This window comes from Uloborus diversus, chromosome 8 (assembly GCF_026930045.1).
Source record: "Uloborus diversus isolate 005 chromosome 8, Udiv.v.3.1, whole genome shotgun sequence".
Classification (NCBI taxonomy): Eukaryota; Metazoa; Arthropoda; class Arachnida; order Araneae; family Uloboridae; genus Uloborus; species Uloborus diversus.
The window spans coordinates 14,803,096-14,816,049 of record NC_072738.1 but is presented as its reverse complement, the minus strand read 5'-3'; positions in this window follow the sequence as shown (position 1 = coordinate 14,816,049).

Sequence of the window (12,954 nt, the reverse complement as noted above, 5' to 3'; positions counted from 1 at the left end):
TTCCTTAGGATCTCATTCAACAACTTATTTGAGATTATTGCAAGTTTCTTGTAAAAACATTTCGGGTAAAACGAACTGATTGATATGTTTAGCCTAAGTATAATGCTTATGCACTAAAAATCTGTGTTGCTATTCCAATGAGTGAAAAATGCGGAAATCGCCGGGTGGGGGGGGGGGGGTATACATCATCTGGGAGCAAAAAATTCTTCACGTGTATGTCAATGATTCTGTTTTTAAACATAGTAAATTGATATGCGATACTCCCCATCAGGTATATTATTCCATGATAAAGTCAACCGGTTTTTAATGGTATTTTATTTCACTCATTCTGCAAATAAAAATATTCTATTTTTCATGTATGCTTTTCCATGCCAGGCCAGAATATGTACGAGGAGATGTCGAAGGAAATATCGAGCAGTATCAGCATCAAAAATTGGTGTTATATTCAAATCCACTAATTTCCTTGTTGGTACTTTTCGATTATTTTTATTCATTTGAAGGTGTAAATTTCGAGAAAGATGCTTGAAAGGTAAGTTATCAAACAAAAATTTCATTTAAAACACATTTGAGTAATAAATACAAATTAAAAGAATGATAGTTTTTGAATAGTTTCTTATTTTTCTATTATATATCATTTTAAACATAGGATAGAAAAACGAGGATGAAATTTCAATTAAAATATGTGAAAATGAGAAACGAAAAAATATCCTAACGAAAAATCAAGAACCGAAAGTTCTGTAAAGACACAGAAAATTTAAAAACGGAAGAATAGATGAACGGAAAATTTAAAAAAGGAAAAATAGATCAACGGAAAGAAGAGAAATGGAATTTTCGTTAAATCGCGGAAAATTTATAAATGGAAGAACAGAACTAAACGGAGAAATGAGAAATAGAACTTCTGTTAAGTCACGGAAAATAATTTAACGGAAACGTAATATTTACGGCAACTTTGCTGCCGGTACTTTGTCCGTTATTTTCAGGAAATTTTTTTTAACAGTGAAGGTTTTGAATATTATTTTGTGAGTAAAGACACTAACAATATTTAACTGGATATTTTGACTTGAGATATTTGACTTAAGTCGGCTGAAAATTCAGGTTCAGATATATGTGGAAGAAGAAAATAGGATAATATAATTAACATTTAAATATGACTAAAACTAAGTACTTCAAAAAATTGCTTTGTGAGATAATGATCCCGAAATTTCACCGCATGTTTCCATATACAATGAGTGGTCAAATTTCGTTACTTTTCTGCGTCGATAAATCGGCATTTATGCTGCCATCTGGTGATAGGCTAACACGTTAATTTTTTATTTGATTAATGGTGATTGCAAAGTAAACGAAAAAAAATGCTGACTGCACATGGGTGCCCATATGCAGTGCCGAATCTAGGAAGTTTCCGAGGTGGGGCAAAACTTCAGAATGCCGCCATCGCCCCCCCCCCCCCCCACAATCATCCATCATGCTTTAAATTTTTCTATCAAAAAGTATTATAGTATTTTTAATAAACTGTAAAGCACGAAAGGGTTTGATTAAAAAAAATCACTTCGTACTAAGGGTGTCAGTATGATTTCGTTTTTTTTATTACTATATTTTAAAAATTTTGTTCAAGTTGTTTGTAAACTTTGCTACTACTCTTGCAGAAAGAGTAACATATATTTTACGAAGGCGCACTCTGGCTTTAGAGAAGCTTCATATAGAGTGTGTCTGGTGATGTTACGGGGCGAAATTTTTCGTGAGGGTATTTTTAGAAACTAAAGTTTTAAGAACGCTATTATAGGCGATATTTATTGACGTTAGGGAAAGGGAGGAGACTTTGTAGCTATTTCCTATCTTTTTTTTTTTTTTTTGAAAACTAGAGTAGTGAAATCGATTATTCCTCTTCCAATTTTTCGAAATCGAAGTTCCAGAACGCAGTTACCGACAAACTTTGATGATGTTAATTAAGGTACACTGAGCCTCTCCCCAAAAAAACATTTCGAAATAGAAGTCCTAAACGACAAAGTTTTTAAACAACATTTAGTGATCCTGGGAAGGGGGGTGTTTAAAGCTCTCCCCTTTATTTATTTATTCATTGGAATTGTAGTTTTTTTCATTTTCAGATTTTACACTGGAGCAAATAGCTCCCTTTATTTTAAGGGGACTGCGTGCTAAGCGCCTCATATAATTGTCGTTTTGAAAATTCCAATTTTTAACGAATTGAATGGTATCAGAGAAAGAAAGTTCGAGGGCCTTCTTTTGAATTTTTTTGGAAATTAAAGTATTAAAAACGTGACTGTAGACCACATTCGGTAACGTTCGGCGCTCAGCAGTTTTTTCAAAATTGTACTTCCTAAAAAAATCAGTCCTTAAACGATTTTCGATGTTGATAAAAGGCTTGGAATCTTGCGAAATTAAAGCTTTGGAAACGAGATTTGAGACGCTCTTAAATAGTTTTGGCTATTGGAAGGAGGCTTCCAAAGTGTTGCATTTTGAAGACTTTAGATTTTCTCCCAACATTCTATATTTTTTCCTAACAAAATTATTTCGTTTTCCCAAGGCGCGTTCTCTTAAACAATATAGAATGTTTTTGGAAAATTAATATACTCGGCCTTTTGGGAAGGGGCGGGCCCCATGTCTCTCACCCCCCCCCTTTAGTTGTACCACTGTCGTTTGGATCTAAGCCAATTTTCAATAAAATGTCGTTGAAAGTTTGTGTTAAAATAAGATCTCAGTACATGATCCTTAGCATTAATGCTAGTAAGTTGGAAATTCTCAATGTCAATGTTCTTAGCCGCTGATTCAGCTATTATAATCTAAATTAACCTAAATACTATTTACAGAATGACCCGCTCTTCGTAATACCTAAACTAAGAATTCTTCTACTGTTTTAATGCTTTGTTCTATGTAGCACCGGTCAAATGTTACACCAAGATCTCCAAATACTCGTATTTTATAGTTGCACAATTCACGATAAATACCACAGAACAAAGTTAGCAGTATTTTTTCTTCTTTTAATTTGGTGACATGACTGTTTCCCTTCTTTTTCCACCCATGACGGAGAACCATATGTTTAGTCGCTGGTGCTTGTAAATGCAAAATTTACAGGCTCCTCCCCCCCCTCCGACTCTAAGAAAAAGGTGAGTTAGAACATTTGTAAAAGATGATCGTATGGTTTCATCACAAGAAGAAAAAGTTTATTCATGCATTTAATCGTAAAATGTGCCGCACGCCCCCCCCGAAATAGACCGCCATAGCCATTGGTGGCAGCATGGTGCTTACACCAGGAGCCAGTAGTTGATCAACGAGGAAGCTATCAATATTCAGTAAATTAGTATTTAATTTACTATAGGGACTTTGAGACGAAACTATTTAGGTAGCTAGTATACCTGTCCCCAGTTCCGTTCCACTAAAAGTGCTTACTTATTCAACTCTCTAACACCTAAAAATGCCTTGCGTAAAGAGCCACTTCCTGCTCGCCGCCTCGTTTTTATCGACTTCTTTTGAAAAATATGTCACTGTTTTCAAAAAGAAATGACTCTATTAATTAATTTCAACTGTCAGCTAAATACACGAGAATGCATAAAATCCCACCTAATACGGTTTTTATCCTATCTGTAAAGTTTTTCTAGTAACTTCTTACTTTTTTAGATTAATTAACTTTTGCATTGCTCTCTTTTTTTTTCTTTCCAGTTTCAGATTTTAAATGTTTCATATTTCTTGCATTTTTTGAATTTTTTTTTAGGAATAACCCTGTTTTTCCTGCCGGAAGCACCCGAGGGTGGACTAGGTTCCCCCAAAAGAGCGTCAACCTAGACTCCCAAAGCTCTTTGGGAATATAGGTTTGTGCAAAAAGACGAGGACGCAGAGGTTGATGGCGCAAGAGAAAAAAAGCGGAAGTCACGCATGTTTGGGGAGGGAAAAAAGGAACCAGGGGCAAACAGGTTCGAGAGCGCAAATAAATAAATAAATAAATAAATAAATAAAATAAAATAAAATAAAATAAAATAAAATGGGGGGGGGGGGGGAGCACGGGCCCCACGGGGGGCCGGAGATGCCAGTTCGCCCCTGGAAGCACCGGTCGAATTTGCCGTTCCTTGAAGCTGCCACCATGGGGCAAGGACCCCCCCCCCCCCCCCGTAGATCCGGTTCTACCCATTTGCAAAATTTTAAGGTGGAGGGCTCAAAAATGTTCCCATGGTTTAGCAGAATATTTTCCCCATAGAAACCGATTTCAGTACAGATTAGAGATATTAAAATTTGACATTTTTAATAACTTATTCATTAATGGCTGAAAAAGAAATTCTTATACATTTTTGGAAAGAAAAAAAGCACTAAAAGCAAGAAAGTTCTCATTTCTAAGGGGGGGGGTGATCCCCCACTTGCCCCCTTCCTTGTGACTGAAATTTTGATTTAACTATTTTCGAACACGAATGTGTTCAATTTAGGAAGCTTTCATTAGTTTTTTTTTTTTTTTTTTCAGCGTAGGAGGAAACAGATTGGATTTAAATTATCGAAACTTGGTAGTTGAGCGAGTGAGTTCGAAATATTTATTAGTCAGTAAAAAAAAATAATGTAATAAGTTTTGGAATCCGTTAGAGGTGTAACGGATGAAATGAAGCTTCTTATCTAACATACATTGTTTTCAACGAAATGGGATTGGGTAAGGCCACAAAAAAGACGAGTCGACGCATCAGTTTAAATATCTGCTATTTTCGATCGTGGGATGTTTGGGTAGTTGTGTTTTCAGGGTAGTTATCGCGTTTGGTAATTTTTCCCTAACAGCAATTATTAGCGGCACGTGAAGTGTTTATAAAAAAATATAATGTATTTTTGGCCAATTTGGCAAGACTCGAAACTTTTCTGTGGTAACGATGAAACTAGTATGTTGTGGCCATCACGAAACTTTCTTCTATATCTTTCTTACAATTCTGATCCCTCCCCATGCTTAACGAGGAAGCAATATTCCCAACGAAAACAAAATTACACATGCCAAAACTTGATGACCATCCCAATTCCTGATTTATCTCAAAAGCAAAGCAAAGAATGAAAATTGAAAAAGTATTTTAAAAACCTTGCTTTAAATAATTACAAACATTTATCTGTTAACAGACACAAGATGGCAACAGTTAAAAATTTTAAATCATTGAGATAATATTTCGGATCATTTCCATGCAATTAAAAGCACGAGTTGAACGCAGACGACAGTCTGTTACGATTTATCTTTCTTATTGTTGCAATTAAAAAGCTATTTTTATTCACACAAATAAAAAAAATCAGCCCCCCATGGAGCGATTGGCGCCAAAATTAAACCAACACCTGTTTACAAATGGATTCATATTTATTCCAAAGTTCATCCAGAACGTAGCATTACTTCTTGAGATATGGCACTCACAATGGAAAAAAAAGAACGTTCGATTGCGCCACCCCCTTTTTAGCTGTTGACACCAAAATAGAATCATTTCTTATACCCTCTAAGGACTACTTGTCGATAAATTTTTGTTTGATTACGTTCATTATTTATTGAGATACAGCAGTCACAATTGACGGCAAAAAACGTTCTATAGCTCAACCCCCGTTTGAGCTATTGACACCAAAATTAAATCAGGATCTGTACCTGTTAGGGACAACATATGGACCAAATTTTGTCTGATTCCGAAAATTACTTCCTGGGGAATAGCAGTCACGCAAAACTCAAAAAAACGTCCCCATTGCTCCACCCCCTTGGAGGAATTCGCGCCAAAAAACCAATGGGCACAAGTTCACATAGGGGCACATATGTGTATCAAATTTCGTTCGATTTCATGCGGTAGTTTTTGCTGTAGAGCGGCCACAAAAAAACTGGTTACACACAGGACGTGACACACATACACACACACACACACATACACACAGACAGACAGACATTTTCCAAAAAATAGTCGAAATGGACTCAGCACACCTCAAAATGTTCGAATCCGTCAAAATTCGAAATTCGAAAATTTGCACGAATCCAATACTAAGTAAAAAACGGATCCAAAATAGCTAAACTTGAGCTGATGTGCGTCTGCCGCTCTTATATAGCGGCACTGTGATGGATAATGGATAACGAAATTGAAATCTTATTTTGGAACAACGATGACCAAAGACAAAAAATAGACTTACGGTCTAAAAAAAAATTTTTTTGAAAACGTCCCCCTTTCTGTTGCAAAACCTTGATGCAGCCTGTAGTTCTCGCGCAGATATTTTTTATTTTTTTTTAAAGCAAGATTCTAATACAATTTTATAATTTTTTCTGTCGCCTTAGGCGATTAATGAAAATCTACAACTAACCTGTTTTTTTTTTTTTTTTTTTTAAATAAAGCTTAAAAGCACTGGACTTAGTTGTTCGTTTAAATTGGTAAGGTTTTTTTCGTTAAAGCGTTCGGCTATAAATTAGCTGAACTTCGAGCCCGCCCGAGCTGTCAGACATCATAGCTTATTTAGATTAATATTACGCATGACATGTACTCATAGCATACAACAGATAACACACGTAAGGCAATAAAATAAATGCGACAGGAATGCTACTTTGCGTTTCGACTCCTATATGCAGGCTGCAGTTATTATTCAGATAAGTGTACTATTATTCGAAAGGTGTTCTATCTTTCTCTCTTTTTTTTTAAAGCTTTGACCCCGTTCAGACCACTAAGTATAATGTAAGCATGAAAAAGTTTTAGATTTAATAATTTAGCCCTCAAAGGAATCCTTTTTGTGCAGAAAAAACTTTTTCTTTGTGTGCTGAAATGTAGAATTTTCTAATAGCAGTGTTCGACCTTTTGTATAAATGAAAAAATACTATGCCAAATTGAAATTACGAGTTTCATCCAGTAAACCTTTAACTATTTATTCCAACACGATGTAAAAACATTAAAATTATTATGAACTTCATTAGTGAGAAATCATTTTGTACGCCTTTGCTTTCGCCGAAAAAAAATGCATTTTTTCCACTTTCGAAAAGTTACACTTAAAAAAAGGACTCAGTTCAACTGGTTTTGGTTTTGAATTTTAATTTCTCGATTAAAAGAAAAACATGTGCTGGCATTCAAGCCGTAACGGCAAAAGCAGCCTGCTATGGGGGATTGTATCAATTTTAAAAAATAAAAACACTTATTTTCAATCTAATTTATTATTTCTCTAGACTGTTTGTTTCAATCGCTATGCAAGATCTTCCTTACATTCCTTATTCAAATTTCTTTTTTTACGAATAATTTTAAAGCGTATCATGCTAACTTATGGCAAAACATAGGTGCATGGTCTTTTTTTCTTTGGATAAAAGCTTCTTTGCTTTTTTTTTGCTACACAGTGCTTCAATGAATAGAATTCGAAAACGAAGGCGCAAATGCTCGGTTGGTTGGAGTGTCGTGCTGTTAATCAGAATGGCGCCAGTTCGAATCCCCTGCAATAAATATCTCTTTAATAGATGAAATACACCGCCAGCTCAGTCAACTCCAGCCGAGGACTGCAACTTCGTGCTTATTGTTTCTTTTTTTCCGTCAGATGCTCACATAGGCGGGACTGTATTTGCCACAACCCATTTTTTCACGCGTCACTCATCCACATTTTTAATGATATTTATGTTTGCATTGTAAATACGTACAACCAAAAGGTGACCGATGATTACATTATCACAACGTTGTATTTAACTATGTTTTGTTGCTGATGTCTTCATTCTACATGCCGTCTTTTGTGCGTTTACTTTTTTTCCGTGTACTTTAATCCGTTTACTTTTCGTGATTTTTCTTCAAAATGTTCTTTCTTTAAAATCTTTAAAGAGCGAAATGCCACATAAAACGATTCGAAACACAGTGTGGAGTTCGCACGGGTCGACTAGTTTCTTTTAGTATCTTCAGGATCGATGATAAGTCGAACCAAATTGCGTTATGAAATATCCGACGGAATAAAGTAAAAGGCAGAAGTATTATCGACAACTAGATTAAGAGTTTCAATAAATTTATCTTTTACGTTGAAAAAGTTCAATCTGTAAAACGGGGTTTTTTAAACTGTGAAATCAATGAGTCAATGATCTGAAGCACAATGTGAGCGGGGCTGTGTAAGCCGGCCGTGCTTTCCAGTACAGCCTCTCACCGCCCCCTTAACCTTCTTTCAACCATGTCATCGAATGACGGTAGTGAAGAAGAAAGTTTTTGTAATACATAACTGCGGACATGGAACGCGTAGTTCCACCCACGTTACCGAGACTAAACAATATTATTTGGAGTGAACGCCGGGCAGGCACATTTTCATATATATATAAAGCTTTTAGTCGTTAAAAATACTGGCAACTATGAAAATGTTGATCGACTATAGTTTACAGAAAGCTAACTTATAATATGTAGGGAAATGTAGGGCTAAGTTAAATGGTTAAGATGAGTGATCATTTTCAAAACGAACAAATCGGAAATTGGTTTTGAAAATTACAGCACATAAAGAAAGAACATACTATTTTACAATAAAATTTGCGTCGAAACAGTATTTTTTTTAATTTTTGGCAGTAATATTTGAGACTTAAAAAAAAAGTTGAAATTTTTCACTTTTTTTTCATGGGGCAAAGTGAAAAACAAAATATTTTTCGAATGAAATATTTTCTATTCGAAAAAAAAAAAAATATTTTTTGATCGAAAAAATGAATTAATAAAAGTTTGAATGAAAAAAGGAATTATAAAATGAATAAATCATTTAATGTATGAAGTAAAATAAATGAGCGAGGAAAAGAACGTATGGATATGAAAATAAGTAAATGAATGAATAAATAAGTTATTTACTAAATGAAGGAATGTAAATGAATTAAATAATAAATGAAAACGTAAGTGATTTATATTAAATGATTGAGTGAGTAAATAAAACAAACTATTTCACTTTGTCCCATCCACTTTACCCTGTATGTACTCCACTAATGTTAATTTATTAAAAACTAGTGGTACCCGCACGGCTTTGCCCGTAATAGAAAATTAAAAGGTCTTTTGGTTCGCCTGTATATTTACACATAATGTATGGTGAATTTTCTCGCCAATTGGCTTGGTTACGATTTCACGTAATGATAATTTCGTAATTTACTCGTCCATCTTATGAGAATTTTAATAGAATTAATTAAAATTAGAATAGAAAAAGAACCACATCGAATTTTCTAAAAATCGCTTCGAGGTGCACACCCCCATGCTACAAACTTTGTGCCAAATTTTATGAAAATCGGCCGAACGGTCTAGGCGCTATGCGCGTCAGAGAGATCCTGACAGACAGAGTTCCGGACAGACAAAGATCCTGACAGACTTTCAGCTTTATTATTAGTAAAGATACAAATAAGCTTAATATAAATTAAATTAATACTGCGTGGAATATTAGGAGATCTCAATTAATATTTAAAAAGTTAATAACAATAACTTTGTCATTTTATAGCAACAAAAATAATTTGTGACTTACAACAAAATATTACAATATGAGTATCATTTTTCAAAAAGTGCCTATATCACCAAATGCTTTAAACTTTGGCGGTATTTTTTCCTAACTGGAATAAACTATATATGGTACTACATAGTTAACATAATGTCAGATAGGTGGAGCTAAAAGCAGAGAAAATATTTCACCTTTTCACTTTGCCTCATGTTCCCCTACTTCTTGTTATGAGAGATCCTGCTGCGATGCTCTAGCTCCCTCTATAATATTTATGGAAGTACTGTGCCGGAGGGGGGGGGGGGGGGGGGGGGGGGGGGGGGGGGGGGGGGGGGGGGAGGTACCAACGCAGGACAAAAAAAAAAAAAAAAAAAATATCTTTCGTAAGAAAGGATGACCTTCATACTGCGGCAGCACAAAGCTGCTTGTATTGTTTTCCCGTGCATTTCCTTCTTTCGTTTTAATGGCTAAAAATCTTCACCTTTTATATGTCAAATAAGTATTTTTACTCGATTATATGCTATTGTTATGTCTTTTGTACCTTTTTTCTGACCATAGGAAAATGTTCGAAGGTCACTTCATTTAATATTTATTGAAATCACCGATTTTATGGAACTATCCTGGAATTCTAAAGAAATGTTTATTCTCGCCATAAAGATCATACTAAACTTGGTGAGGGTAAAATGTCAACGGCATTATAAAATCAAGACAAATAGAAATATACTAAGGAAAATGGATAAAAATGAATAGAAAAAGTAAAAAAAAAACGATCAAAATTTGTAAGACTATGATTCTAAAAAAATAGAAATGTTCCCAAAAATCAAAATCTGATGAATTGGGACAATTTCGTATAACTGGATAAGAATTAACCGTGAAAGTGATACGTATCCCAGCAGCGTTGCCAATACTAGGATTATTTAACTCGTCTTTTCACAAAATTTTGATGGCCTCTTTCAAGCGAAATTTGAAAGCTCGTCAAGTTTGCCCTACATAAGCAAGTTCCTAACTGCAAATAATTTCAAAAATTCCGAAACAGTTTGGAGGATGTATGGCATCTTTAGAGAAGAGAACGAAAGTTTATTAATAATAGAGATCACCACCTGAAATTTGAACCGATTTAGAATTTTAGCAACATAATAGCTCACTTCATTCTCTGATCAGAAGAGACAACATATACTTCCCCGTGAACAATACAATTTTCCCATATGTAACGTTTTGCTACGTAATGCGTTTGACATTAACTTTTGATAATGGTGATGGCATAAGAAATTTTCAGTGGAAAACGTAACCATTTAAATTGGAAAAGAAAATATGCAGATACAATTGGAATGCAAGGAAGATGAGCCAACTCACCGAGATAAATGCAAAAACTTTAGCTTGAGGTACCCATCCAAAAGAGTCATGCTCCCCCTCCAAGTTTCTCAAGCACCCCCCTCCCCCCCCAAAAAAACGAGAGATTAACTTGTTTATAGTTATGGATAAAACGTTACTGTACTCTTTGAAGGATATCCAGATCATTCAACTACTAAAAACGAAGATTTAAGTAAAAGACTCAAAAAAAAAAAAAAAAAAAATCACGTGCTTTGTATTTTGAGGTTATCACTGTATGTACGACACGAAGAGAATTTTTTTACAAAATACGAGAAACGAATAAAAAAAAAAGACTGCTGCAAACAATATTTTGGAGCTAGGCAAAAGAAGAATACCAAAATTGAGAGATGAAGATGATGCTGATGTGAATATAGAAAAATTTACTATTCAGACGTTTAAAGAAGTCTCGAAAAATGTTGTCTTTTTTGTGACTCTCTCTTACTCCAGAAAAGAAAGAAATGTATTTTTTACAAGATTACAGGCGGCAAGGAACCAACTCTGCTACAACATTGGCATTTTATTTCCAGCAACAATAGAAGTCTCTTGACTGCTCCTGCAATCACCGGATGTGACACAAGATCACGCTTTAATGGTGTGGGAAAGATAAAAAAGCCTTTGAAATGATAAAATCTTCAACGGAAACTCAACGGCAAGCATCAACATTTTTGTTAGAAAATATTTCAAAAGACCAACTGCTAATGGACGGAAATATTTTACTTTTGGACTTTTCGGAATGAGCAGATATAAACTTGCATGAAGCTCGTTACTATAGGTTAATGAGCCTACCAAAAAGTAATCCTTGCAATCAAATTTTGACAAGTCAAAGTTACCTCCAACATCCAGGGCGTGCCAACAACATGTACTTCTAGTTTACCTGCAAGTCCAGAAAGACTGAAGAACAATTTAGCAACAATTGAATGAGATGGAAGTTGGAGTCAATTAGTGAAAACAGAAAGGAGAAAAAATTCTATAGCCGTTAAACTTCTATAAAAACTTTTGCACCAAATGAACTATTTAATGTCGTGTCGTGCTCATGTAAAGCTGATAGTGGAAAACATTGTATATGTAGGAGGGTAGGTTCAGGGTCGCCGAGAGCCAAGACGGGTCCCTGCCACCATAAAACTAAAAATAAAAACTGATCTGATTCCGAGTTGAGCCGTGGCTTTCGAGAGGAGAAGGCCTTCTTGCTCCCAGCTGATAAGGGGTCTGAGTCATCACATTTGAGGACACGAGAGTGAAGCAGCAGAGCAGCACATTCATATTCGCGCGATGGATACAAACCACGTTGTTTGTGAAATATAGCAGACGTCCACGATGATTTTACCATTTTTTTAAAGTAAAAATACGACTCAAAATTCACTTTATAGGCTCCAAAGTGTACTACAACTTTGTAAGAAGCAACATTCAAAGGTAAGAAATATTCATTTCAATATCTTGCTCTTATTTTCTTTATTTACTGATAGAACTGTTAAGCCTAATCTAGCTTCTACTGATTTTAAAGAATTTTTTTATTAGATTTTAGTAACACCAAAAGAATTTCTGCTTTTTTTTTTTTTTGTCTTAAACAGAGTGAGAAATGCAAAAAGAAAAAAAGAAAAGAACGTCATTCGTATTTGTTTATCTGAATTTCTGAATTTTGAAAATATTTTCTTACGAGCTTAGCGTATTCGATACAAAACTTATTGACAAGGTTATGTATTTAATACTAAGTAATAAGATTTTTTAATTTGTCCTTGCTTTTTATGAAGCTAAACGAGATTTTTTTTTCTCAAAAAAATTATTATCAATCACACAGTAAATTGAAAAATGAAGCTCACATACGTAGATGTGCCCTTCAAAAGAACATATTCGCTTGTATTCTAGGAATTTTTTTTATCAGATAAAACTTTGAATAATTGTAAAGTGTATTGAAGTATAAGTTTTTGAAGCTATTTTGAGTTATTTAGAATTTGAAGAGCTGCATGAATACTTTATTTTTATACTTCAAATTTTACTCGTAAGGTATCCCAAGTAATTAAATCAATTTTGCTCTTTTTATACAACTAATTCAAACATGTAAATGAATTAGAAAATTCTAAGAAATACAGTTATTTAATTTCAAATAATTTCCACTTATTGTAGGTTAAGAAAATTGAATTGTTTATTATAATATTTTTTCACTCAAATTATTTTAATGTACTGCATGTATTCGTTTAA